This window comes from Rhynchophorus ferrugineus, unplaced genomic scaffold (assembly GCF_030347505.1).
Source record: "Rhynchophorus ferrugineus isolate W39M unplaced genomic scaffold, kcgeb_rfMv2 rfM4, whole genome shotgun sequence".
Classification (NCBI taxonomy): Eukaryota; Metazoa; Arthropoda; class Insecta; order Coleoptera; family Curculionidae; genus Rhynchophorus; species Rhynchophorus ferrugineus.
Genome location: NW_027472583.1, coordinates 46438469 through 46465701, shown reverse-complemented (window position 1 = coordinate 46465701; position 27233 = coordinate 46438469).

Genomic DNA, 27233 nt, shown 5'->3' with positions numbered 1-27233 from the left:
TGCGAGTTATACCGAAGAGTTTATTAGGAATTGTTGACTAGTTTAATGTTAATGTTTAAGGTTTAATTAAAGTATTATTTTAATGTATTTGAGTGAGAAAAGTAAAGTCCATCCAAATAAACAGTGAACTCACATCATTACGACGTTGAATATATTGTCTACTGCAGTTTGCAATCCCGCTTTAAACTCAGCGCTATATTTTCTTCTCATTAAAGTTTGCTAGTTAATTAAAAATTACTTTATTAGCTTTAGTTAAAAAGAGATGCAAAGCTCTTCAATGCATTGAAACATAACCGAATTAGCTTATAAAATATGCTTGGTTGCTAAATGTCTGCAAAATTCTTTTAAATATTAGTCATAGTATCAATCGCTCAAATCGCTTCTTAATAATTGTGATTATTTTGATTGAAAATGCCAAAGTCAATAAATAGTCAAAAGAGTTAGTCAACAGTCAACAGCATTGGAGATATAAGTATTTATACAATTATATATTAAGATGCTGGCGTTTTTATTGACAATATCTTTTATCATGTTGCAGCTGCACTGAATACGTATTGGTTACTAGGAACTGAACTTAGCAATACGGAGAGAGAGTATTATATCTTCCTCCCTATCACTCCATATTTAATACAATCGGATCAATTTAGTGTGTGGAACATATTTACTACAGATTTTTAAAAGTTGTTTGGATATAAGGGGAAGAAATAGATAAATAGAGGAAGAATGAATAAATGTGAGATAAATTGGAAATTAACAATTTAGTTATTTTAAAGTTTATGGATTTGAATAGTGATTCAGAAAGTGAAAGTGACGGAATGAATTTTTCGCGAAGTGGGATTACGATCCACTGCTGACAATCACCAAGATATAATAATGAGTTATAAATAACTGAATGTGAATATATAATTTATATAGAATAACCATAAAAAGTTATAAAATTTCTTGAGATAGGAGGAGACAATGAATATTATTGTCTTGCAAATATGGCAAGTTCATTAAAAAAAAAAGCAGTGATTAAATCTAATCTCTTCAAGAAAATTGTATACAGATAGAAACAGACGAGGCTAAGGGGAAATAAAATGATATCAAAACTACTTGACCAGAAAACACAGCAAAGAATGAAAGAAGAGCCAAATTGTTAGTTGGGTGGAATATCCCTCCAGGTGAGAAACCATTAGAAAAACAATGATTTGGCAACATTGCGACATTTTGACGTCATATATTTTTGTATATGGATTATATGGTTTTTAAACCTTTGTATGAGTAGAGCAAATTTTTTGACATGAATACAGGTACAGTAACTTTTCTATTGTAATTCATGTTCCCTAAATAGAAAAAAAGAAAATATAAATGGTTTAAACACATGTTTTTTGTGTTATAAACTTGATTTTCTATATCTAACATTTCTGTTGAATTGTTCATTCCATTTCATGTTCGAATATATACTATAGAGTTTATCCATAAATATGTGGCACATGTAATAGTAATGATAAGTTGATCGACATATTTGCTATATGCAAATCGTCTCCATTGTATGCATTTACCGGAGATTGCCATTTCCACACTTCAGTCTCAGAAGTTTACGAACTAGTTATAAACTTATCTAATATCATATTAGTTAGTATCTACTTGTATTTATTTCATATAAACATACTGTTCAGATATTTCGTTAAATAGAAATCGACATGGAAATTGGTTTTCATAATTTTTTTATCTATATTAAGTATTTCAACGGATATATACAGGAACGCATCTGAGAAAAATCATATATATAGATGTATCTCAATAAAATGTCTCAACATTTTTCTAACTGAGTTACAATTGTAAACATATGGCATTGTTTGATGAAACTAATTCTATATTCAAGAAAATTTGGAGTTGCAGGAAGGTACCACAGTTATTCAAAAAGTTGTAATAGAATCTGCCCAATCTTGTTTATTGTATTAATAGATGAAATGATAGACCGATAGACCGAATAGGATTTTGCATATACTATACAAATCTGCAGAAAATAAAAATGTCGGTAGGAGCGTTTAAAAATAATGAATCGATGTAATGCGATAGTAAGGAAATATGGAATGATAATGAATAAAAACAAAACGAAAAGTCATAGTGACTGGAGAACTCGAAGTAATAAATGTCCAAACTGACGAAGCAGAGTTAATAGAACAAGTAAATGTTTTTAGGAAATAGAAATGGATACAAGATTTTATAGGAAATTCTTATTGAAAATCCTGTAACAAAAAGTAAAAATTAGACAACTTTAAATGGAAGTCTACAAACCATTTTACAGATCAACCCTAACTTTCAGTTCAGAGGCTGTTGCTACAGGAGATAAAACTAAGACACGAGCAATAGAAACGGTATTTCTCAGAAGAGTTAAGGATTTATCACAGATGAACAGTATGACAGTTGTACGTAAATAAGAAAATAATTTAGTATTTAACCAGTGGAAGAGCACACAACTGAAAAAAGAGAACACGCACTTGGTGAGGATACTTATAGGGCATGAATGAGACATGTCAGATAAAGATAATATAGGAAGCAAGGACGGAGAGGACTAAAATAAGAGGACAACCTAAGCGAATTTGCGATGAATGTATAAGAGAAAATTGTGAGAAGAGACGAAAAACCCAGGCCGAAGGCAAATGGCAGATAAAAAAGAGAAAAAATGCAACGTTTGTGCAAAATGCAGTTTATACATTGAGAAAGAGAGAATAGAAAATAAACACAACAAATTTAAACACCGCTATGTAGAACAATAGAGGATTTTCATTTTCTTCTAATATATATTCTATCCTCATTTTTTCTATGTCTTAATATTTAATACGTAGTTTAATCCTAAAATGTGAGGCACATGTAGCAGTAATGACATAACTTGATATAAATATTTGGACTCTCTCTATTGTATGCGTTTACCGGAGATTTTCTCACTTCAGAAATGCAACGCTTATGCACAATGAAGTTTATAAATTGAGGAAGAGAGAATAGACAATAAACACAACACAGTTAAAGACCACAATATGGAACAAAAGAGGATTTTGATTTTCTTCTAATATATATATTCTATCCCCATTTTTTCTATGTCATAATATTTAGTACGTAGTTTAATATTTAAATGTGAGGCACATATAGTAGTAATGATATAATTGGATAGATATATTTGGACTCTCTTTATTGTATGCATTTACCGGAGATTGCTATTTTCGCACTTCAGCTTCGCAAGTTTACGAACTAGTTATAAACTTATCTGATAATAAATTAGTTAGAATCTACTTGTATTTAGTTCATATAAACATACTGTTACGATTTCGTTACTTATAAATCATCATTAAAACTAGTTTTAACCATCATTCATTTTTACTCAAAGAAAGTAGATCCAGAGAAACGGAATCGAAAAAAAACGGATTAATTTTTAAAACTTATCCATCCATCTTTGTAGGCATTTTACATACGTCGAATATGGCATGGCATAGCATAGCTTGATGAATATAATTGTCTAGGAAAGAAATTTTGGAGGTATTAGTACTGCTGGTTAAAACTACTTAAATCATTAAATCTTGATTATGTAAAACTAAATGACTGGTGAAGAAATTATCATTAGAGTGGCGTCGAAATTTTAATTTTGCTTGGACGCTTACGTGTTGACGCGATTCTGGAGTCTGGTCTTTAATGGGAATCGGCACACCTTCTGATGATGTCCACAAACATATTAATTTCTAGGTCATGAAGGAGATCACATACCAAGGCGCATTCACAATATACTTCAGCTATTTATTTTGGAATCTCTGAATTACTTGTAGTCACCAGCGCAGACCCAGAGGTATATCCCATAACGCCATACTGGTCTCAGTAGCCGCTGATATAAGACAATTAATACTTAATTATCTATAATTTGCAAATAATTGATATGTATATTGTATGAATTTTACCACTGACTATATGATATGGGTATATTAACATATACTGTACCCTAAGTAATAAGTTTAATTAGTAAAAAATAATGATGTGAGTCGTAGAAAACCTCGCGTTTTATTTTAAATTATATAATATGTAATATGTTTACCTATTATATATAGGTGAACTAATTTACATACTAAATATATAATAAATATTATATTATATATTTATGATAACCACTTATAATTCAGGACACCTCTAGATAATTCTAAAGTATTTTAAACATATATCGTGCTACTCAGGAAAGAAAAGGAAACATATTTTCTAATATGTTGTCAAATTTTCATCCTGCAATTCAGCAGCTAACTCGTTAATATGTTGGTCTAGTCTGGCTTGATAGTTCTTGCTCTATGATTGAAGATTCAAATCTACAATTATTGTTTATGTACGAAGGAATATTTTTTTTAATATATTTTAAAGTCTCCTTTTACCAACTATGGGTTTATCTGGACTGGGCCTAAAGTTTAACGTGGGCTTCGGAGCACGGTCCTCAGTATTAAGCCTACCGACTGGCGAGTCACCAACTCTAGAAATCATCCCAGGAGACATCCGGTCTTACCCAGCCTGGTTACTGGCGTGACTGGGATCATTTTCCTTGTCGGATTTTACACTCTTGCCTAGAACATTCACAAATTTTAAACAATCACAAACATAAATTTACGACCATGCCCCAGCAGGATTCGAACCCGCGGCTATCGCAACAGTAGGAGGACCGTCCCATCGCTTTTACCACTGCGCCACCAAACCGGCGTTTAATAATTCTGCAGGAAGCAAATGTTAAAAACTGGTTTGCTATCAAGTGTAAAATCTGTTCCAATATCTATGCATAGATCTTCAAATAGAGCGGCTAATTTGTTGGGTTTATTTTGTAGGATATTTAACGTTCAAACAGGGAGATTTCGTAGGAGTTTTATTATTGAAGAGGTAAACTGCTAAACAAATATGGTACCTACATTATATTTGTTTCCTATCGTTAATGGGATGGTTTCCTTATGTTATTTATGATGTTATGGCAGAGACGAGGCTGGTTAGGTAAGCTTGGAAGGCAAGCGCGCAAACGAGGAAGCCCATAAGACAGCAAGTGAGCAAAAATTAACGATATCAAATAGAACTAAAAAATTAACATATTTCTAAAATTTAGGAAGCAATATTTTTGCTTATAATATATATTTTTATTGATTCTCCTCATGAGAGGAATATTTCTAATATTAAATAATTGACTAATCTTTTGCTAATAAAATTCCACAATATGAATATTTGTACTGTATATTTGTACATAGTTATTCAGCATAAATTCGAATATGTAGTCATAAATTAATTTAACATAGTAAATCAATATTTGCGATATATCTAAGCACAATGAACGTGACCCATTTTAGAAACAAGTCATCGACAATGGAGATAAATGGGTCTTCTGTATTAATATAACTATAAAGGTCTTGGGTATTTTGAGACGCTATTAGAAAATTAGAAAATCGCTTCATTTATTTATTACGGAGTAACTAATTAAATTGTCTGAATTGTTGCATAAAATGGGTAAAATAATCAATCAACTATACTTTTAACCGACTTCGAAAAAGGAATATATATATATATATATATATATATATATATATATATATATATATATATATAATATATGTTCGCCGATTTCACCGTCAATTGTGGGCCCATTTTCAAAATTCTTTTTTTATCCGAGGCGGTCCCATTGGAACCAAATCATACACATTGTAATATTAAATAAAGTAACTGCGAGGTTTATAGAATAAATATGTAACGCAAAAAAGAGAATAACAAAATATTTTTAACAAAAGAATTGAACCGACTTCAAAAAATATATAAGGAACTCACTAAAAACTAAAAAATAACCAAGCCTAGATTTTTAACACAAAAAAAAACATTTTAAAATAAAACATGTATATAATAGTCGTTGTAATAACTAAATAAAAATATACAAGAACGTTATTTCACCTATCTAATATATGTATTTTATATTCTACTATATACACACAATTTAACTTAATACCTACCTAAACCTACCTACCTAGTTATCTATTTATAATATTATTTTAATTATTACCAACTGTTAACTTTGAAGTCGGTGCAGAGCCCAAATAAAAACAAAAATTAATAATATAATTTTGTGACATATACAAAAAATTTAATTACCTACAAATCTAAATTAATATAACTGTTTGGGTTCGGCGCCTACTTAAAGGTAGTCAGGTGGTAGTAGTTAAAATAATAGTTTAAATCGATGAATAGGTTTAGATAAGTATTATACAAGATTGTGTGTATATTTTGTTTATTTTTATTTAGTTATTACAATTACATATTTTATTTTTTATTATTTCTTAATTTATATTGAGTTCCTTCTTTATTTTTTAAACTACGTTCAATTTTTTTGTTAAATATATTTTATTAATACGGCAAATTCCGAAGTTGGTAATCAGATTTGGGTAGGACTTCAACATAACCATACCCATCACCACTTGATTTTCCACTTCATTGATTGCTTTCTAAATATTCAATTGGTGGTAATAACGTAAAATATGTTATTCCATATACTTGAATTTCCTACCCAATAGTTTAAGTATCTACATTTTAATCATTAAAAAATTAACCTGATATGGATGCTCAGATATATGCTCTATGCCCTTACATAGATAAAATAATATGAACATAATGTGACATAGTACATCTTGTTTCCTGTTGGCAATACTAGTTCCGTGTAAATAATGCCAGGCTTACAATTAGTTCAGGTTTAACTAAGGTTTAAGGGCCTAAAGTTTAACGTGGGCTCTGAACCACAGTCCTCAGCATTAAGCCTACAGACTGGCGAGTGACCAACTTTAGAAATCATCCCAGATGACATCCGATCTTACCCAGCCTGGTTACTGGCGTGATTGGGATCATTTTTCCTGTCGGATTTTACATTCTTGTACAATAAATAATTTCATTTTAATATTAATTTATTTTAAATTTTATTCCTAATTCCTAATTCTAATTAAATTAATTAATTCTAATTAATTAAAAATTTAATTAAAATTTAATTAAATCTATTTATTCCCTTTTGGGATTTTTTTGTAATTTTTAATTAAAATTGTTAAGATAAGCGATTGAGCGTACCTAATAAAGTCAGCAATTTATCACGTGAATTAAAGTCAGACTGAAATGTTTCACAGTTTCCTTATTTAAAATTGTTGGTCTCCAATTTAGAACTTAACAATAGAGTGAATTTTGATATCCAGAAATTAAAAACCAAAGAATCTAAAACTTTAAAATTAATTTGCTCAGTATTATATGATGCAAAAACAACACACTGAACTCTTAGACACTTACATTACAGTCGGAACGAGTCAAAAAAGCAGTCTTATCAAAGGCTACTTCACAATAAAAAAGCTAAAGCAGATTACCACAAGGAACTGTATTGGGGCCAAACCTTTACATACTCTACACATGTAATATACCACAAATGGAAAATATCACTATGTCTACATCTGACGATGACACTGATTCTTATTGTAGGAGAAAATAGCGAAGAAGTCATACCAAAATAATAGGCATGTGACAATATAAGTAATTTGATCCACACCTGGAAAATAAAAATTATAGAAAGATTTAGCACGTCTAGTTCACATATAATCAGATACATCGCAACAACCTTAAGGATCTCTGAATTAATCTTGAAGCAAATCTTCGCTGGAACAAACACGCAAAAGAAGAAAGGAAGGAACTAAAGTTAAAATATAAGAGAATATATTAGTTATTTCGAAGAAAATCACAATTATCTGTACATAATAATTTACTGTTATACAAGCAAGTATTGAAATCCATATGGGCATGCGAAATTAAATTACAGGGACCCGAAATATAAATAAAATACTAGTTTTTCAGAAGTGTACTTAAATTCTGCAGGATTAGTTGTTTATACGGGAACTTTTAGAATAGACTGTCGTTCAGGAAATCAAGAGAATAACAGATATGGGGACTCAAATGAATCAAACCATTTGAACTAACGAAATTTAACATCTAGGATGATATCTTGTGTGTATTCTCATTATATTTCTCTATAAAAAGTTATTTCTTCAGGAAACTTTATTAACATATATTAATGGCACTAATTTCCACCACTTCTACAAATTTTCCCATCGTTCCGGCAAGATTCCTATACTATATCGAAAGAAGGATGTTGATTTGGCAATTAGTATCCACTTTCGCACTTCTTCAACAGTTCCTTATATCATGCTGCATCCACCTAAACAAATGGTAGTAAAAACTTCCCATTCAAGCTTCAACACCGCCTCCACAACTAGCCTGTGTTCGAGCGTTATCAGACCTTTTTGTGCGGCTACACGTTGTTTAATTTGGCTAGTTTATTTAATAGTTTCATTCATTATTAGCAATTCGTTAACTAATACTTCGCTGATTCCATCACGTGCACAGCAAAACTTTATGAGTATAAATATATCGTTTCGGTATAGATATGGATGCTTTGCCTGTACTGATCCATGACATACATATTTACTTATAACTTACGCTTGAGATTGTCGCTATAGATCAAATTTTCATTACAAATCGGAGTCCACCGCTGAAAACCCTTTTTGGCCCGACAAGTAATAAAACCGTGATTTCACTCAAATCGTATAGTAATCATTTTCCCTCGTTTTGGATATTTTCTATAAGCACTTTGAATTAAAGTTGTTTCGTCCGTCCGTCTATGTATACCAAATAACTAAATATATCAAAACCGTCGAATTTAATGGTTAAATTAGCATGTTTAACAGTCGTTTAAATTGATATTGCGTATATTCATCAATATATATCGCCGATCAAAATACATACCGGCATCTAATAAATAAATACTACTTTTAAAGTAAATATTTACTTAAATAAATTAATTGTCTAATTTAAAAACATATCTTGCCGAATGGTGTGAATAACAATTTAATATATATGGGAACGTTCTCTGTAGAAAATGTATAATTCTATATATTCTTGATGCCGAGGGTTTATTGGTGGAAATGATTTATGTTGGTAGATTCAATCGGCAACTGTCGTGAGTAAGAGAAAGGGATTAATACTCAGGCAAAATAGGTTTATTAAATAAGCTATTCCCTACGGTTAATTATTATTAATCTAACAAACTTTATGTCAATCGAATACAATACCAGTACGGTTTTAAGCATAAAGTATAAAAACATAAAAATAATGAAAGTAATTTATTTTGAGGAAATATTTTAAAGTTTTGTTGGAGAAGTTTTAGTGTCAACAATTGTTGTGTGCATTCATATTAGTAACTCTATTTGAATTTTGTAGGCGTCAAGCACGACAAGTAAAATTAGCTCTTATTGTGTTTTTGGCTAATAATTCCATATATTCTGAACTGAAAAAGTTGACAATACAAAAAATTTGTTAAGTCAAAAGCGTTTTATATAATGGTTGTACGTTGTTTAGCTCGGTGGTCAAGGAGATATGGCGGTTCTTTTACTGTCGCGATGGTCACAGGTTTAAATTCTGCTGTGACATGGTTGCAAATGAATGTTTGTGTTAGCTTATAATTCTGATTGCCCACATGGCAAAAGTGCCAAGTACCACAAAGAAAACCGTCCATGCCGTTTACAGGAGATAATTTCTAAGTTCGTCGCTCACCTCTCGGTAGGCTTAATGCTAAGGAATGTGGTTTGGAGACTACGTTAAGCAGTAGGCCAAGACAAACTAGTCAAACCTCATTTGGTAAAATTAAAAAAAAAACTCCAAAATATAACATCAAAATGGATATATTGTCATTAACTCAATAAAGAATGAGTTGTTTAACAGATGGTCAATTTAAATACTTCTTGAACGAAATCTCTTTACAAATGTCTGTGCTGTTTTTGTAATAGGTGGGTTTACCTAGCGCTCTATTTTCTTCTGTAGTCTATGTTTTATAAACACATAAGTTACAAACGAATTAAATATTTTTGGAGACTAAGTACAACTAAGAAATGTAAACAAGAACTAAAGCTAGAATCTCCGTGTATACAACACGTTTCACAGGAAGGTTGATGAATTTAAATATGTGGCGTGATGGGATACATAAACAGATAAATAAATAAGATGGTATATAGTTAAAACCCATTAAAAATAAATGATAAAAGATAGTGAAAAAGTCCTTCTCGATGCGCCAAAACATATCCTCCTCAAGCAGATTACATTCAAGCTCACCAAAAGGGTCTATCTTATAACATATAAATCGGAAAGATTTTTGTAATGTATTTGTAATAAGTTGACTATTTGTTTTAACATCTTTGGCAAGGACATCATCCAACTCATTTCCCGATATGCCTTAATGACTGGCGATCTAGATGAGATAATTTAATTTTATTTATAGGTAATTGGACTGTAAAAATCAAGAAATCGAATCACTAGTAAATCACTTTTAATCACGAAACGCAGGTAGAGTCTTTTGATATTCGCAACATATAAGCTTCGACATACATAATAAATATAGAATAGTAGAAGAACCGGGCAGTTTGCAGACTTCAGAATTTGGATTTTCTGTCATAATTTAAAGGAATTGCAGTAGGAATATTATTTTTTATTTAGACAGCTTGTCAATAAAAGAGTTTCGAACTATTCCGAGGCCTAGAAATATGTGAAAAAATTCAAAAAATTTCTACGAGTTTCATCTTTCATAGTTTAAGTAATTCAAATATCAAAGTAGAGAGAAAAGGATTGCAAAAGGCAAAAATTGAATAAGTTCCTAGCTGTCAGATTAGATTTTTGTAGATTTTTTTATGTCTTTTGAAAATGGTTTATTCTAATGTTAACTAGTATATGATAAAATATTTAATTTACCCCTGTACTAAATAACCCCAATTCTCGCACCCTCAGGTGCCTAGGACGAACAAAACTTGTTACAGCCGACTTGGTGGCGCAGTGGTAAAGGCGATGGGACAGTCCTCCTACTGTTGCGATAGTCGCGGGTTCGAATCCTGCTGGGGCATGGTCGCGTAAATTCATGTTTGTGATTGTTTATAATTTGTAAATATTCTAGGCAAGATTGTAAAATCCGTCATGCACATTTAAAGTCATCCATTCTATGGGGATATATCAATAAACTCAAAATAAATATGAACATTCAAGTCTAATTACAGGACGGCCGATCTGGAGAATTTTATTTCCTATCAATTGCTCGACATTGGTGATTCAAAGTTCCTGTTGGCACATTGATTGGGTACATTACATTTACTGCCAATTATTGTCACTTGTCATCGATTTATTGTCACCAAATAATGTTTAAAATTGTAAAAATCATGTTTGGTTGAGTGAACGAGTTATACTGGCGCTAAAAAACGTCGATATCATGGAAATGCATTTTCTCGCCCAAAATAATGTAGCTGACGAATTGGAGAGATATCGGTTGATTCTGTAACCAACCTAGATGATGTTAAGTATGGAATGGGATTTTTAATATGCAATTAAAAATCAGATCAATAGTCATTACGAAACATAAACCAGCCACGTCTTTGTAATAGCACCGGGCTTGCGGTGAAGAAATTAATGAACAACGTCATCAAAGCCATAGCTTTGAGGATACATTACTCAACAAAAATCTCCGGATTTGGCGCATGCGCCTATTTATTTCTGACACAGAGAATAATTAATGTTTGGCGCATGCGTCTATACAGCTTTATTTACTTACTCCATCTGTATATGTAAATTACTTTTTATAAATAAATAGACACAAATTTGATAAATAATTGATTTAATATTGAAAGTATATATAAGGAGAGGAATAAACAATGAATTTTTTTAAAATAACACATTTTATTTAAAAAATTATTGAATGAACTGAAATAATAAAAATAATTTCTATATGCCCTTCTATTTTTATAAAAACACCATATATAAATTAATTTACATATTTAAACAATTAACATGAATTCCAAGAATCATATAAATAAGCATTCCCATAAAGAAGACCAAAATCGTTTAGATCACTATATATGAATGCAGTGAAATTCTCCTGAAACTCTCCAAATATGATCAACCATGAACGCTATTATTCTTGATTCACAAACCCCATTAATGAACTCACTAACTCGAGCTTTCGATTAACATATTGTTCATTTACTAGCCTAAAACGAATCGATGATGGTTAAGATGAAAGAAATCTCAGTGAATTCTGTACACTTACATCTAAGCAAAATGCTGTCTAATTTCTCTTTCTGCGATTCTCTGATTTTGACATTCTGCAACTTTCACTCTCAACAAATTCTAGCTACATCTTAGCTATAAAAATAAATCATTACTAAAATATATTATGTTTAAAATAAATGTCTAATTATGACGAGTTTTTGCTACTATTCTTGATGGCCAAACCTAATTAATGATTTGACTGCTTCCAACGCAACAAGAATCATTTTCTTCTCTGTTCTTGTTATCATTAACTTTTGGCATATGTTGATACCTATTTGATGTCGTTGAAAATGATGTGTTATAAATTTGGCATTTAAAAATTTAACTACATTTTATTACATTCTGCACATACTCTTGTTCTTTCATGTTTTTAAACCAATGTATGTTAAACCACGAAGAATAACACAACAATTTAATTATTATTACTATGGAATGTAACACAAAATCTAAATATTCTAGATTTTTTTGTTGTTTTGACTTGATCGCCTGTACAGATCGACTCGCAAAGTATATACCGCTATTAGAAAACGAAGGTGATATAGTTTATTCTATGGTTTTCTATGCAGGATAGTGCGCACGTGCCAAATCTGTAGATATTTATTAAGTAATGTATCCTATAGCTTTGAAAAGAAAGCACAAAAGTGAAGGCATTTAGGATCCAGGTGTCTCCACTATGATTTCGAATGATATGCCATTCGACTTTATACGGTTATAACTTCCAGTGCGGCCTACATTTACAATGTCGATAAATAAATCGACAGGGCAGTCGTTAAGTGTTTGTGGCATCAGTCTTGAAAATCCATGTTTTTCACATGGCCATTTGTTATGTCTCCCGTTCTCACGTCGCAAAACCACTAACATTACTTACTTACGCGACAGAAAACAAAACTAACAACGTTCTACGTTAAAAAGAATTAGTCGAGTTAGCTAGTTTAAATATAAAAATTGAAAGAAAATACACTGTTTCTACGTTATATTTTTTAAGATATTTTTTCTCTATTTTCTATTGATCACTATTTGCATTCGTCAATGTTACATACTTTTTTATGATAACTATGACATGTACATTCAGAGTCGGTAAATATTTGTAAAATACTTTTAAAAATATTTACAAAAATTAACAAAGCGTGGAGCAGTTTATCTCTCGACAGCCAAATTATTACTTACGTTTAGTATTAAGATATCATGAATATTATCTGTCTTAACTGAAGCAAGTAGTGAAGCCATTTTTCACATTGATGATTTGACTTTATGAAGAGCACTTGGAACTCAAATTATAACATGAAAAATAATATTTTACAACTTTACATTAATGCCAAATTTTTTTAGCGGTTATATAAAATTATATAAGATAGAGAGAAAAACATTGCACAGTTTCTACGTTATAAAAAAAGTTAATAATTTCTTTAGTGTCTAATGTTACATCCAAGGGCAAATATATAATTTTTATCGTCCGCAGTGAGGGTTTATTAGCAGGAATGATTTATGTACGGATATTCAATTAGGAACTGTCTCAAGTAAGAGCTAGGGGCTGATGTAGAGGCAAAATGGGCTTGTTATAATTAAATTATTCCTAACGGTTAATCATCATTGACGATACTTTAACTTCGTAACTAGTTTATAAAGTTAGGGCACCGTAATGTAAAGGTGATAATCTCTAGTAAATACGATGTCGAACAAAGGACTTGGTGCATAAATATGTCGCTTCAATTACCTTGGCATCGTATGTGGTAATTATTCATGTAACAAGTAGAATGATAAACAAAGCAAGTTGCCAGGAGGCTGATAATATACAACTGATGTTATGAGAAATGTGAAATAAATATTGTGAAACTTTAATTTATATTTTTCCTCTAACATTAAATTATATTCAAATCCTTTTAAGAAGGTTTCTTCTTGCTCAGTTAGAAATAAAGGGACGGAATTAGGTAAATATTGATAGCTAATTTTAGGGAAATGTTTCGCGACTTTCAACTTCTAGAAGTCACTACTTCTAATTTATTACTTGCGTTAATCATATATGCTAAGATCAGCGACAGAATTTGATTGGTTCACTTCGTCTCTATGGTATGTTTGTTGTTTATTTATTTTGAGCGCCATTTTCAATATGCCTGATGTAAGGAATAGTGTGTTTGGAGATTAAATTACTAATTCATTATTATATATAAGTCGGTAGTACAATAACTAAAGTGAATTCTCGATCTAGGGAGTATTGTGTACTCGGATAGTAAAGAAATGCAGAATAGTTTTCATTCGAAGAAGTATTTAGAAGAAGTCATTAAAAATGTTTGATAATATTAAATATCCCAATCCGATTGGATTAAGTATCAAAGAAATGTATGATCGTGACAGCATGTTCTGTTTACTATATTTGTTATAATAAATAAATTTTTTCTTTAATTCTATAAATAAATCCGCTTCCGAAAGAAGCAATGAGATGCAAATATCTTCTTAGATAAATAGTTGCAACTCCAATAAAATAATAGCTCTTAAATGCAAATCTATTCAGAGTTGGTGTAAAATTTATTGCTCAAGTATGAACAAAATTGTTAAAGTGTTACCAATTCAATAACTACCTTGAGGGACTCATATATTAAAAAAAAGTCCATATTTAATTACGGACAAATATACGCCACAAGAACGAACAGGTCAATAGTGACAATATCTTTTGAAAATAAATTGCATAAATCCATTATTGCTACTCAGCGGAAATTGCGTTCATGGTTGCATTGCGTTCATATAACATAGTTTTGTCAAATATCTTTTAAAAATGTAATTTTAAAACTTTTATTTGTACCTACATAATGATTTTTCAGACATAATTTTACAAATAATCAGGGGCATTATACTTTTGGGTAAACAGAATTTTAATATGGAAAGACTCAAAGTTTGCTTTCAGTATAGCAAAACAAAAAGACAGAACTCTGGTATATCTCTAATAGATTAAATTGATGGCATTAAACAAATATAGAGAAGGGAAAATATTGAAGAAGTAATTTTGATTTGTTCCAAAGTCCTTTGTTTATGATTTTATATATATACTCTTTATGTTTTATAGATATATTTATTTTTACCAGATTATATTTAATTCACTCATATAATTTTATTTAGTGCACTTATTTCAGAAATTAAACTGTTTTCTATTTAAATTTTATTTTCCAATTAAACGTGACGCCAGGGCTGTCACGTGACGCACCTGCGTAGCACACTTTATCAAAGAATGCACAACGAAATGTTTTTTAGAGGACATAATGCAGATTTAAATTGGCCAATCAAGTTCCTTGAATTAAGTTCTTAATTGTAGAAGTGATCACTATTTCCTCAAAGCAATAGTTAACTATGGTTACAATGGGTGAGATGTAAAAACGCATATATAATAAATCGACTGAAGCTACTTGCGGAATCGAAATCATCAGAAGCAGTTTCTAAGCGAAAGGACAAATATTGGCACTGGAAGAGATGAACAATAGAGATATTGAACGTATGTAATTTAGACAAATGTTTACGATCTCGAGAAATATCAAAAATTAAAAAAAGATGTTGGGCAAAAACTAAATCGCGAAAAGGATGCGGACTGGAATGGAGTGGTCACCAATGTGGAACTTGCTACATCGAATTGCGAAAATCGAACAATGTGTCTAATAATTAAAGACCAATTTAAGAAGCGCTCCTCACGTCTTTCTATACATAATTTGAAGTTCAATTCATGTAGTTTTGCCAATGTTTTGATTGACTTGTGACGTGGTGCGTTCTATTGATGAAACATATTTTTTTTCTTGACATATGCGACGGTTTCTTTGCAATTTCGACGTTCAAATGCTCTAACAACGCTATATAATTCTCACTACTTCTGGTATTTCCCTTCTCAAGATAGCCGATGAATATACTACGCATATCCCAAAATACCGAGGCCATATAATTTCCAGCCGATTGTTGTGCTTGTGGGCACTTTGGACGAAGTTCAATAGTTGCTGTCCACTGAGACATATGTGACACTGTCACACATCGATGCAAAAATTCTGGATTTTTACGTTTAAACATGGACGAATGCTACACAGAATAATCGTTCTGTTTTTGGTCAATAATCAAATTTGGTTCTCATAATCAAATGCTCATGAAATATAAAACCAACACGTGATTTAGATTTGTTTACAATGTTAGCTAACTCACACTACTTCATTTTTTGTCCATTCAAAATCATTTGATGTTTTCTGGTTACTTCATTTGGAGGTCCACTGCGTTCTGGATCACCGGTGTCTCTACGACCACGTTTGAAGCCAACAGAGCAGCGTTTTATTGTTGTTTCTGATGAATCGGAGCCTTGTAACACTTTTCAAGCCATTGCTTCACTTGAACAGTATTTTTCCCATCAAGAAGGTAGTAAAATTAAAATATGAAATTGCTTTTTATCCATTGTTTTGAAAATAACAAAAATAATGTCATTCTTAGCACAATCTTGTGAGTGGAATATCTGAAGACGAGTACTGAACTGAAACTGAACGAGAACTGAAAAAGTGGTGAGTGCAATAAAATTAGCGCCATCTATGTATTAAAGCCGGTACTTCTCAGCCCATTTACTAAGCAAAAGCCTTTGATTTTTAGTATTTTACTCATACTCTATGACATATAATTAGAAAGATAATATTTAAATTTTGATTGTTTTGGTTGGTGAGAAAAGTCCACAAAATCAAAAAAGGCAAAAATTAAACATTTTTTTTTCGCAACATTAATTCTAAATAAAATTTAGCTTATATGGATGACGGTACAATTATTTACCTACAATAGATATATATCAAAGAAAAGATTTAAAAATCGATAGTCTTCAACATTATATATATTATACTGTACTGCTTTAAAAATAATTTATACTCGTGTTAAACGTAAATATATTGTCATGAAAAATTAATATTTTTATTTAGTGGAATTCTTTTTTCTTATATCTTATATTTTTTATATTTTGATATTTCAGACATAAAATCTGTTGAGTTATATAGTGTACTTGAAGAAAATGTTTTTTTACTTTTATCGTATTTTTATTTTTTACTCATATTTTTACTACTATTATTATCATTATTATAATAATTTAAGTTTCTCGCTACTCATATTGGCACACTCGGGCCCTTTAGTAGAGAAATGATGCTTCGTGAATCCCAAATGCTGAAAAATGGAATACACGCAAAGAATAAGCTTATTAAGTTAAGCGCCAACATGAGATTTAGTTAAAAGAAAGCTTATAGATATACTACTGAAATATCTATTCAGACACTAAAATTATTAAATAACCTATAGAAATCTTAAACACTAAATGTTGTATAGGATTTGTTTATAAAACCTTTCCTGTTTTATACCACGTAGCTCTCGTTATATCTACGAGTATGCGACCATCATGTGTCGTCTAGACTGGATCTTCTGGAGATAATGCCATTTCTGAAAACATAATAAATGGATGGACACGCTCCTGAAGGCCTTTTCCTTGATGGCACTCGTGCCGAATACAAAGACGAATAATATCTTTTCGCCAGCCACTATTTTTTACAGTTTTTTTTTTCGGCACACTCTTCATTTTTAATACTTAACAACAGAGAGGACGTTTAAATTATTTAGCCTATATGATATATGATCATATCGTTAAGCTCCTTGTCAGTTTTAGGGAAAGAGAGGAAAAAACGCTATCCATTTAATGGATGTGTCAGGTCGTAATGGTTAAAAAGTAGCAATTATGTACGATAAAAAGCTTTCGGTCTAGCACGGAAATATGTTGAATCAATTTGAGAGGTCCACCTCAATCTATCATAGTAGAAGGAAAAGGCTTTTCGATGTTATTTTTTTTATAAATTTGAAACAAGAGGATTCGTGTATCTCTAGTTTTATCTGATAAAGATCAATATGTTGTTTTTAAAACATCCTACCATGGAGACATCTTTATTTGAATATTAAGAATACTTAAGATCTAAAAACATTTATATTTCTTTCTTTTATTAGGTGCTTGTAAATAAACGCAAGCACCTAATGCGAAGTATGAATATAAGCAACCTTTAAACAAAATAATCTAACTGAAATTTTAGAGAGCTTATCAATATCGAATCAACTGTTTTTGGGTATTAGCATTTCATGGGATGCCACTAAAACGATTTCGAACCATTTAGTTTGCTTCATTGCTTGCCAACCAAAAAATAGGAGATTTTTCTGGAGCTTATTGTGACTGGTAATCAAAAGTGGATATACTATAACAACTCCAGGGTACACACGGTTCTGTAATGCTTATGCTTTTAAATAGATTACTGACAAACTTTTAGAAGTATTTAGTAAAATTAAGGCCGAGCTATTTCAATTTGTTTATAGACATATGTATTTGAAAATGGAACATTAGGACATCGTTGGCAAATCGTTAATAAAAAGTGTATAAAGGAAACAAATTTGATGGAAAAAAAAGTAAAAGCTACAATAACATATGTTTAGGTTACGTAAATCATAATACTATTTTAATAATTTATTGCATATATATTGTTATTCATGCTAGAAATAGAAATATCCAACCAGTGGTCAACAAAGGCTATAATTAAAAATTATCTTCCAAAATATAAATTAAGTTCTGAAGATACCACGTTAAAGAGTGAAGTACTTCAAAATCTCCTTTGGCGAAATATTTATTTGTATTTAAAGTAATTTTCTTTTTTAGAACTAGGCCTGAAAAAAGATATACAATGGATGAGATGGTTAAATAATATGGCCACAGTGTTCAAACTTTCTGGATGTGAGATTATCATTAAATGCTGACAGTAGCAAGACAAGGTGGACAACTTTTTTATAGGACAACTATAGAAAACCTCACTGTAGAGCATGCAATATTTATGTTTATAATTATTTGGAACATTTGGTTAAAATGTACGAGAAGAGAATGAATACTAACTGATTTGCAGATATTTGCTTGCACGTACAATTATTTATTAGGTGGATTTGGCCTCTATGGTATAAAAGAGTTTCATATAAATATTATAAAATAACTCTAACTTAGAATCGGTTAATATTATATGCTTTAGATATATTATAATGTTAAAATAAATTATGTTATTATATATTAATGTTATATATTGAAGCTAATATAAACTAAAATGGGTAAAATGCGACAACATTGCACCGTTTTTTCGTCATAAATTAAGATGAGTTGAGGTCACTGCTATCTTGGATAGACATATTAATTTTAATACAGTAGGACATTTGATAATGGTAATCATAATGGGACTTTAATCCAAGATTTATTTATAGGTTGGCGAAATGAGAATATGATACCAAAACGCATATTATATTATTCAAAAACTTACACGATCGAAAACCAATATTTGGTACCCTTTACATAATGAATACCCCAACACAAACCCTGGTCGTCGGTCCGGAATTGTATATTCCTACCGGAGGTAATGCGATTTTTATATCCCTACTTCTACCTTTTTTTTTCAATTTTATAAGCACATTTTAATGCTCCATATCCCGATAGTACAAAGTTAATAGGCGTACAACGGTTTGTAATGGGCAACCCAATTATGAATTTGTTATTAGCCGTAAATATTTAAATTGTTCATTGTTTACGTTATACGGGAAGTTGTTTTATGATCAATAGGTAGGTCTGTGTATAATGTTATAAGTAAAAGTACAATTAACCATAAAATATTAGTAAATACCAAGAGTAGAAATCACTAATAAATCTAAGTAATAAAAAATAATTATATATAAACTATATTTGTAATAGAGAAGTGAAAATAACATTGTTTTGTAATAATTTAAGGTCACAAAGTAATTGTTTTATATAATGTCTTAATATACAGTGTTGTGCAAAAATATACGCACAAGACATTTTAATATTCGAATAACTTTATCAAATAAAATATAGTGAATTGATTGATGCAAGTAATTGATATTTTAAAACTTTTGAATACTGAGAATTTAAAAATTGCAATCTGCTTTCCTCGCACTGACTATTTGACCAATTTCGATCAACTCTAAATGAGCATACTCCCTTGGTGTATTTGTGAAGTTTTTCGAGTACATGATCCATATTTCATTGGACATAATAATATGTTTCAAATATCGATTTTCGTTTTTTTTTTATTTCAGCAGCTACTAATCTTTTATATATTAATAGACTTACGGAAAACGTTGCCATCCTTTTTGAAGACAATGGGACCGCCGAGAGTCTTGTAATTTGGCACTGTTAAAGACTATATAGAGGACGAAATTTTAGGTCTAAAAGTTTTGTGTAATATGCCTCACAGACAAGCATATTCGAATAAGACGAGATAACAGGTCAATTGAAAAGTCCCTGGCCTAACACATAGATGGCGCTACTAGAATTAAATTTTTATGTTTTTTAGTTAGCACTAACCCTCAAAAGATGCGTGTATAAATTTAACAGCTGTCGGATCAGTTTGTGAATTATAGCATTTTGAGTGAAGCAACTTTGGTTATTGTAAAAAAAATTGGGGGAATTTGGGGTGTTGATAAAATATTGCTTTTTGAAGCGAAAAAGTACAGTTGAAGCAAAAACTTGGCTTAATGCCGAGTTTCCGGATACTGCCTCAGGAAAATCAACCATCAAGAATTGGTATGCTAAGTTTAAACGTGGTGAAATGAGCACCGAATACGGTGAACGCAATGGACGCTCAAAAGAGGTTGTTACTGACGTTTACATCATATCATTCACGAATATTTGCTATATATGAGAAAGCTCTGTGCAAAGTGGGTGCAGCGCGAACTCACTTTTGACCAAAAATAACGACGAGTTGATGATTCACAGCAGTGTTTGAAGATGATCAAGTATTGTTGGGGAATTTGTGTAACGTATTACAAAGTTGTAGTAGTTATCATTTAACAATTAAGAAAGCTATGATCTGATAAACTTAGTTTTATATTAATTGCAATAAACTCATGTGTCCGTTTTATCGGAAGATCAAATATATATTCAGCTGTGAAGGAAGTTCAGTTCCAACCTTCGTAGGGTGAAGACGTATTTTCAATACGGTCCAAGCTATAAAAAGATACCGTTCTTTAAAAAACCCAGTATTTTATTACGGTTATTTAATTGAGTGTTAAAAACGCATAACAGATACGGCTATCCGTCTCTCAGTGGACCTAAAGTGTAGTGAATACGTGTTTACGTGACCAGACAAAAGGACTGCATCTCATTTTTATTAGTGTTTAAAATTATTTCATCTTATTTTACAACAGTCCTTTTGAAATTCATTTATAGTATTTATAGTAGAAAACTAGTGCTAAAATAACATAAGTGAAAAATGAAGTGCGTGAAATAAACAATGTATTTATTTTATTTTTTTTATCCTCTGGAAGTAAATTAAATAAAATATTAAAATATTAAAAAATGGCAAACCATAGTGATTCAACCAAATCACCTGCACACTTTGATATAAGATTAGAACAAACAGCAATAACGCAAACTCCACCATCAGAATGGACTACAGTCATTAACAAAAAACGATTGAGAAGTCCAGAAGAAGAAATCGCGAGGAAACAAACAAGAATCAGTGACTATTGGTTGCAGAAACCGATAGAGACAAAAAACAGTTTTAGCAACCTGTCGGAAGAAATTGAAGAGAACATACAACCAAGCCCTGAAAAAGTTGTTCCCAAACCACCACCAATAACAGTCTATAAGGTAGGATTAATAAAAAACATCCATGACTTATTGAAAACCATTACTACGAACTACACAATTAAAACAGTGAGCTATGAAACAATTAAAATCCAATTGTTCGAAGCGGATCACTTTAAAGTTCTTATAAAAGAATTAGATGAAAGAAACACCCAATACCATACATTCAGGCCAAAATCCGAGAGAACATTTAAATTCGTATTAAAAGGATTACATCACGGGACGGACTTTAACACCATCAAGGTAGCACTAGCTGAAAAAGGCCACGAGGTCGTAAATATTCACAATATACGACATCACACGACAAAAAAACCTCTGCCTATGTTTTATATAGACATAAAACCTAATGGAAATAATAAGGCGGTGTATGAAATCACCAAACTGGAAAATAATATTATTAAATGCGAACCACCACATATAAAAAGAATTATACCACAATGCACAAGGTGTCAAGCGCACGGGCACACAAAGACTTACTGTCGCAAATCATATAGATGCGTAAAATGTGCAGGAGAACATAAGACAGGAGATTGTACTCGTAAAGTTCGCGATGAAAAAGTGAAATGTGTTAACTGTAACGGAAATCATCCAGCGAACTACAAGGGTTGCGCAGTTCACAAGCAACTACAGCAGAAACTCTATCCTGCCTTAAGGGAAAAAAGGCATCAACAAAAACAATCCACTACTACCAATCTACCACTACCTACCAGAACAAGTCAACCAGACATAACTTATGCCCAAATAGTTGAAAATGGTTCAGCACAAAAACGAGAGACAATATCTCAACTTACTGAAACTAGCAACATCTCAAGATTAGAAAATATGATGGCCAAACTAATGGATCAAATGAGTACGATGCTTGGTCTACTCACAACCGTCGTAAGCAAACTTGCCTAATGCCTGAAACCAATAGTTACAAAATCGCCGTCTGGAATGCCAATGGGCTCCAACAACACGCCAGGGAACTAAAAATGTTCGTAAATGAACAAAATATTGACATTATGATGGTTTCCGAAACACACTTTACGGACAAGAATTATCTGAAAGTTCCTAAATATAAGCTTTATCATACAAATCACCCTGATGATAAAGCACATGGAGGTACAGCCATAATAATTCGAGATGATATAAAGCATTTCGAAAAAGAAAAATTCCGCAAAGACTACCTGCAAACCACCAGTATAACCATAGAGGAAGCCCATGGACCATTAACAATTTCTGCGATTTATTGCCCACCCAAACATAACAACAAGGCAGAACAATTTCAAGAATTCTTCAGTACGTTAGGTAATAGATTTATAGCAGGAGGAGATTATAATGCAAAACATTTAATGTGGGGTTCAAGAATAATAACCTCAAAAGGTAGAGAACTGCTTAAAGCCATAAGGAAAGATAACTTACAACATATCTCTACTGGTGAACCAACATATTGGCCTTCAGACAGAAATAAAAAACCAGATACAATAGATTTCTGTATTACAAAAAATATTGATCCAAAAAAGTGTCAGGCAGAATCATGTTTCGACCTGTCTTCTGATCATTCACCAATAATAGTAACAATTTCTTCAAAAATTACCATCAAAGATAAACCCCCTTCTCTGTGCAATAATAGAACTAACTGGCCCTCATTTAGAGAAAACTTAGACCAAAATATCTCTCTAAACTTACCGTTACAAACTGAAATGGATATAGAAATAGCAGCAATAAATCTTACAAAAAATATACAGGAGGCAGCATATTCCGCGACTCCCAACAGTGAAACATTTCCAAGAAAAAATACACATATATCATGTACAATACAGAAAAAGATAGCAGAAAAAAGAAAGTTACGACGAAATTGGCAACAGCAAAGGACTGAAGAGAATAAAAGAAAATTTAATAGGGCCATAAAAGAGCTGAGAGATCTAATCCAAATCGAACAGAACCAAGGCATTCAAGAATACCTAGAAAACTTGACATCAACTGAGGCTACAGACTATTCGTTGTGGAAAGCAACAAAAAAGCTTAGAAGATCCCAGCAGCATAACCCACCTATTAAAACAAGCGAAAATAATTGGGCGAGAAGCAATAAAGAGAAGGCCGACATTTTCTCAAAACACTTAAAAAATGTTTTTAAACCTTTCCAGTCTCAGCTATATAAAGATGACGAAAATAAAATTACTAGCTTTCTAGATTCGCCATTTCAAATGGATTTACCGCACGAGAAATTAACGGTCAAAAAAGTTAAACATACAATAATGAGAGAGATTAATATTAAAAAAGCACCTGGTTATGACTTAATTACTGGCAAAATTTTAAAAGAATTATCAGAAAAGGCTATAAAACTATTAACATATATATTTAATGCTATGCTACGAATTAATTACTTCCCTAGCATCTGGAAAGTAGCTAAAATATTAATGATACTTAAACCAGGAAAAATACCAGAAGATGTGACCTCCTACCGACCTATAAGTTTATTACCAATAATCTCGAAAGTTTTCGAGAAATTATACATAAAAAAACTAAACTATATAATAGAAAAAAGAAAAATTATTCCAGAACATCAGTTTGGCTTTCGCAATAAGCATGGGACTATAGAACAAGTGCATAGACTTGTAAACCAAATAAACGCTGACCTAAATGCCAAAAGATATTGTTCGGCTGCTTTCCTAGACATATCTCAGGCTTTTGACAAAGTATGGCATACGGGCTTGCAGGTTAAACTAAAGAAACTTCTCCCTCATCCGGACTATCAGCTACTGAAATCGTATCTCACTGACAGACATTTTATTGTAAATCAAGGCGATGAACATACCGAATTAAATCCCATATATTCAGGAGTTCCGCAAGGTAGTGTACTGGGTCCAGTACTGTATCTTCTGTATACGGCTGATCTGCCCACCACAAAAATAACTACTGTGGCAACATATGCAGATGATACAGCAATCTTAGCATCCCATGAAGATCCAGTCACAGCATCAATAAACCTACAAACCCACCTGGAGCAAATACAATTATGGTTGAAGACATGGCGCATTAAAGCCAATGAATCAAAATCCACGCATATAACGTTTACCCTGCGTAGAAGAACATGTCCACCAGTAAATATCAATCATCGTCAACTCCCCCAAGCAGAGCATGTTAAATATCTTGGTATGCATTTAGATCGACGCCTAACCTGGAAGAAGCACATACTCTCTAAACGGAAACAACTAGGACTAAAATTATATCAAATGTATTGGCTCATTGGGCGCAAATCCAAGTTATCATTAGATAACAAGGTATTGCTGTATGAGTCTATACTCAAGCCCATTTGGACATATGGAATTCAACTATGGGGTACCGCTAGCAAATCTAATATATCCATCATTCAACGGTTCCAAAATAAGGTGTTGCGTGCCATTGTTGATGCTCCGTACTATATTTCAAATAAAGTGATACAACGCGATATTCCTCTAGAACATATAACGAGTGTAATCCAACGTGTTTGTGTGAAGTACTTCGAAAGAGTGTCAGTGCATCCCAATGTACTCGCTAATCAGCTAAATATGCGACGTGATAGTGAAGTGCGTAGACTAAAACGTTTAACACCACCTGATCTGATTACTGGACATATGTAGAGTTTAGAATAAGCATTAAATAAGTCTAATTAATTAAGTTAATATTTTATACAGAAGATTGCTTAATGAAGTGATTTTCTACATGCCATGTATATATAATATAAACAGAAGAAATACTTATTGCCAATAGGGCAGATTGTGGACTCACGAAGAGTAATAAAAAAAAAAAAAAAAAAAAAAAAAAAAAAAAAAAAAAAAAGCTGTGAAGGAAGAACACGAAAATATCATCCTAATATAGATTGTAAAATTCCAGAATAAAAAGGGTTGTCTGTAGTCTGCATATAAGGTATTTAGATTTTCATAGGCAGCTTTTTCAGAGTCATAATATTAAGGTTAGTCAATCCATTTTGAATTTTGAGAATTTCAATTAATTTGATATGTTGTGAACTTAGAACAGCTAAGAAATAATTATGTTGCTTAAGAACTGGTAATAATTTATAAGGTTCTGGAGACTGTACATTTTATTGGTGTTAACTTCTAATCTATCTCAGAATTCCTTAGTAAATGTATTAAGCACTAACTAAATACAGCATATTTAAAATACATATAAATGCGAAGCGATAGAAGACAAATTATAGATAAGCTAACTGAAACGGTGAGACTGCAGAATATTATATAAAATGACTTGTATATTATATAGAATGAACGGCTTCAAATATCTAAATTTTCTGACAAAAAAAGGATGACAGCTACTGCTTTAAAGTAAAATAGATAAGTAAAGAACCATGCCATTTTGCTTAAATATGAGGGTAAAAAAATATTCTTTTATATCAAATAATCCTGATTTTTATTCAGTTTATTGTATTTCAATAAATATATTAGGTAAAAAATATATATAAAAGGTTAAACTTATATTAATACATAAATAAAGTAGTGAAAATATGTAGATAAAATGAAATTAACTGCATAATTTATATATAGAAATTAGGAATTATTAATATTAATTTACTACATATTGTAAACAGCTGATACATTTTAAGATGTTTAAGTAATAATCCAATAAATTATGTAACAATATGACAAATTATCTTTATTGGAATTTCTATAATGTAGAAAATAAAGTTCCGAATTCTATTCGCTATTTTTTTAAATAATGTACTGATATGTATTACTTCATATATATTTATCTTTGATGCTCTGAAATTGTTGCAGTTCTGAAAATAATCTCACTCATGATAGTTATGTTATAATGTTCAGTGATGTTGTAATTTAAACTAATTAATACTTGGATATTTATTAAAACTTAATGGAAATTATGCTTAATTAAATGATACTTAAAAATGTTTAATGACTGTTAGCTCTTGAGATAGTTTGCATGTATTTTAGTATACCCTAATATCGACCTAAGTTACGGTATAAACTGGTGCTCTGAAAATATTGACAAAACAACTTTTAATAATATTAACATATCATTTTTGAATTATTTTCTTTTGTCCATTATAAGAGAAAGATGATTAAATTTATAAATTGTGAGCAATTTTCGACCACAGGGCGATCGCTAGTACGAATATACTAATTCATCACTAATTTTTCCACTGTTAATTTATTTGGAACTAAATTATTCGTCTTCTTTTGGTATCCAGTCCAATACATATTGCCTACATCGATATATTTAGGAATTTCATAGAATTTTTGATTGAAAGGTATAACTTAATATGGCTTCATAGAATATCTGAGCGTCGTTAAAATAATCTTTTATGTACTTTGATGATTTTTTTTCACTATTGAATACAATTACAGTGATGTCGCATAGTGATGCTCTATCCTTGGCATCAGTTTGCAGCATAGAAATATATGTTACATGTTATTGTTACAAACTATAA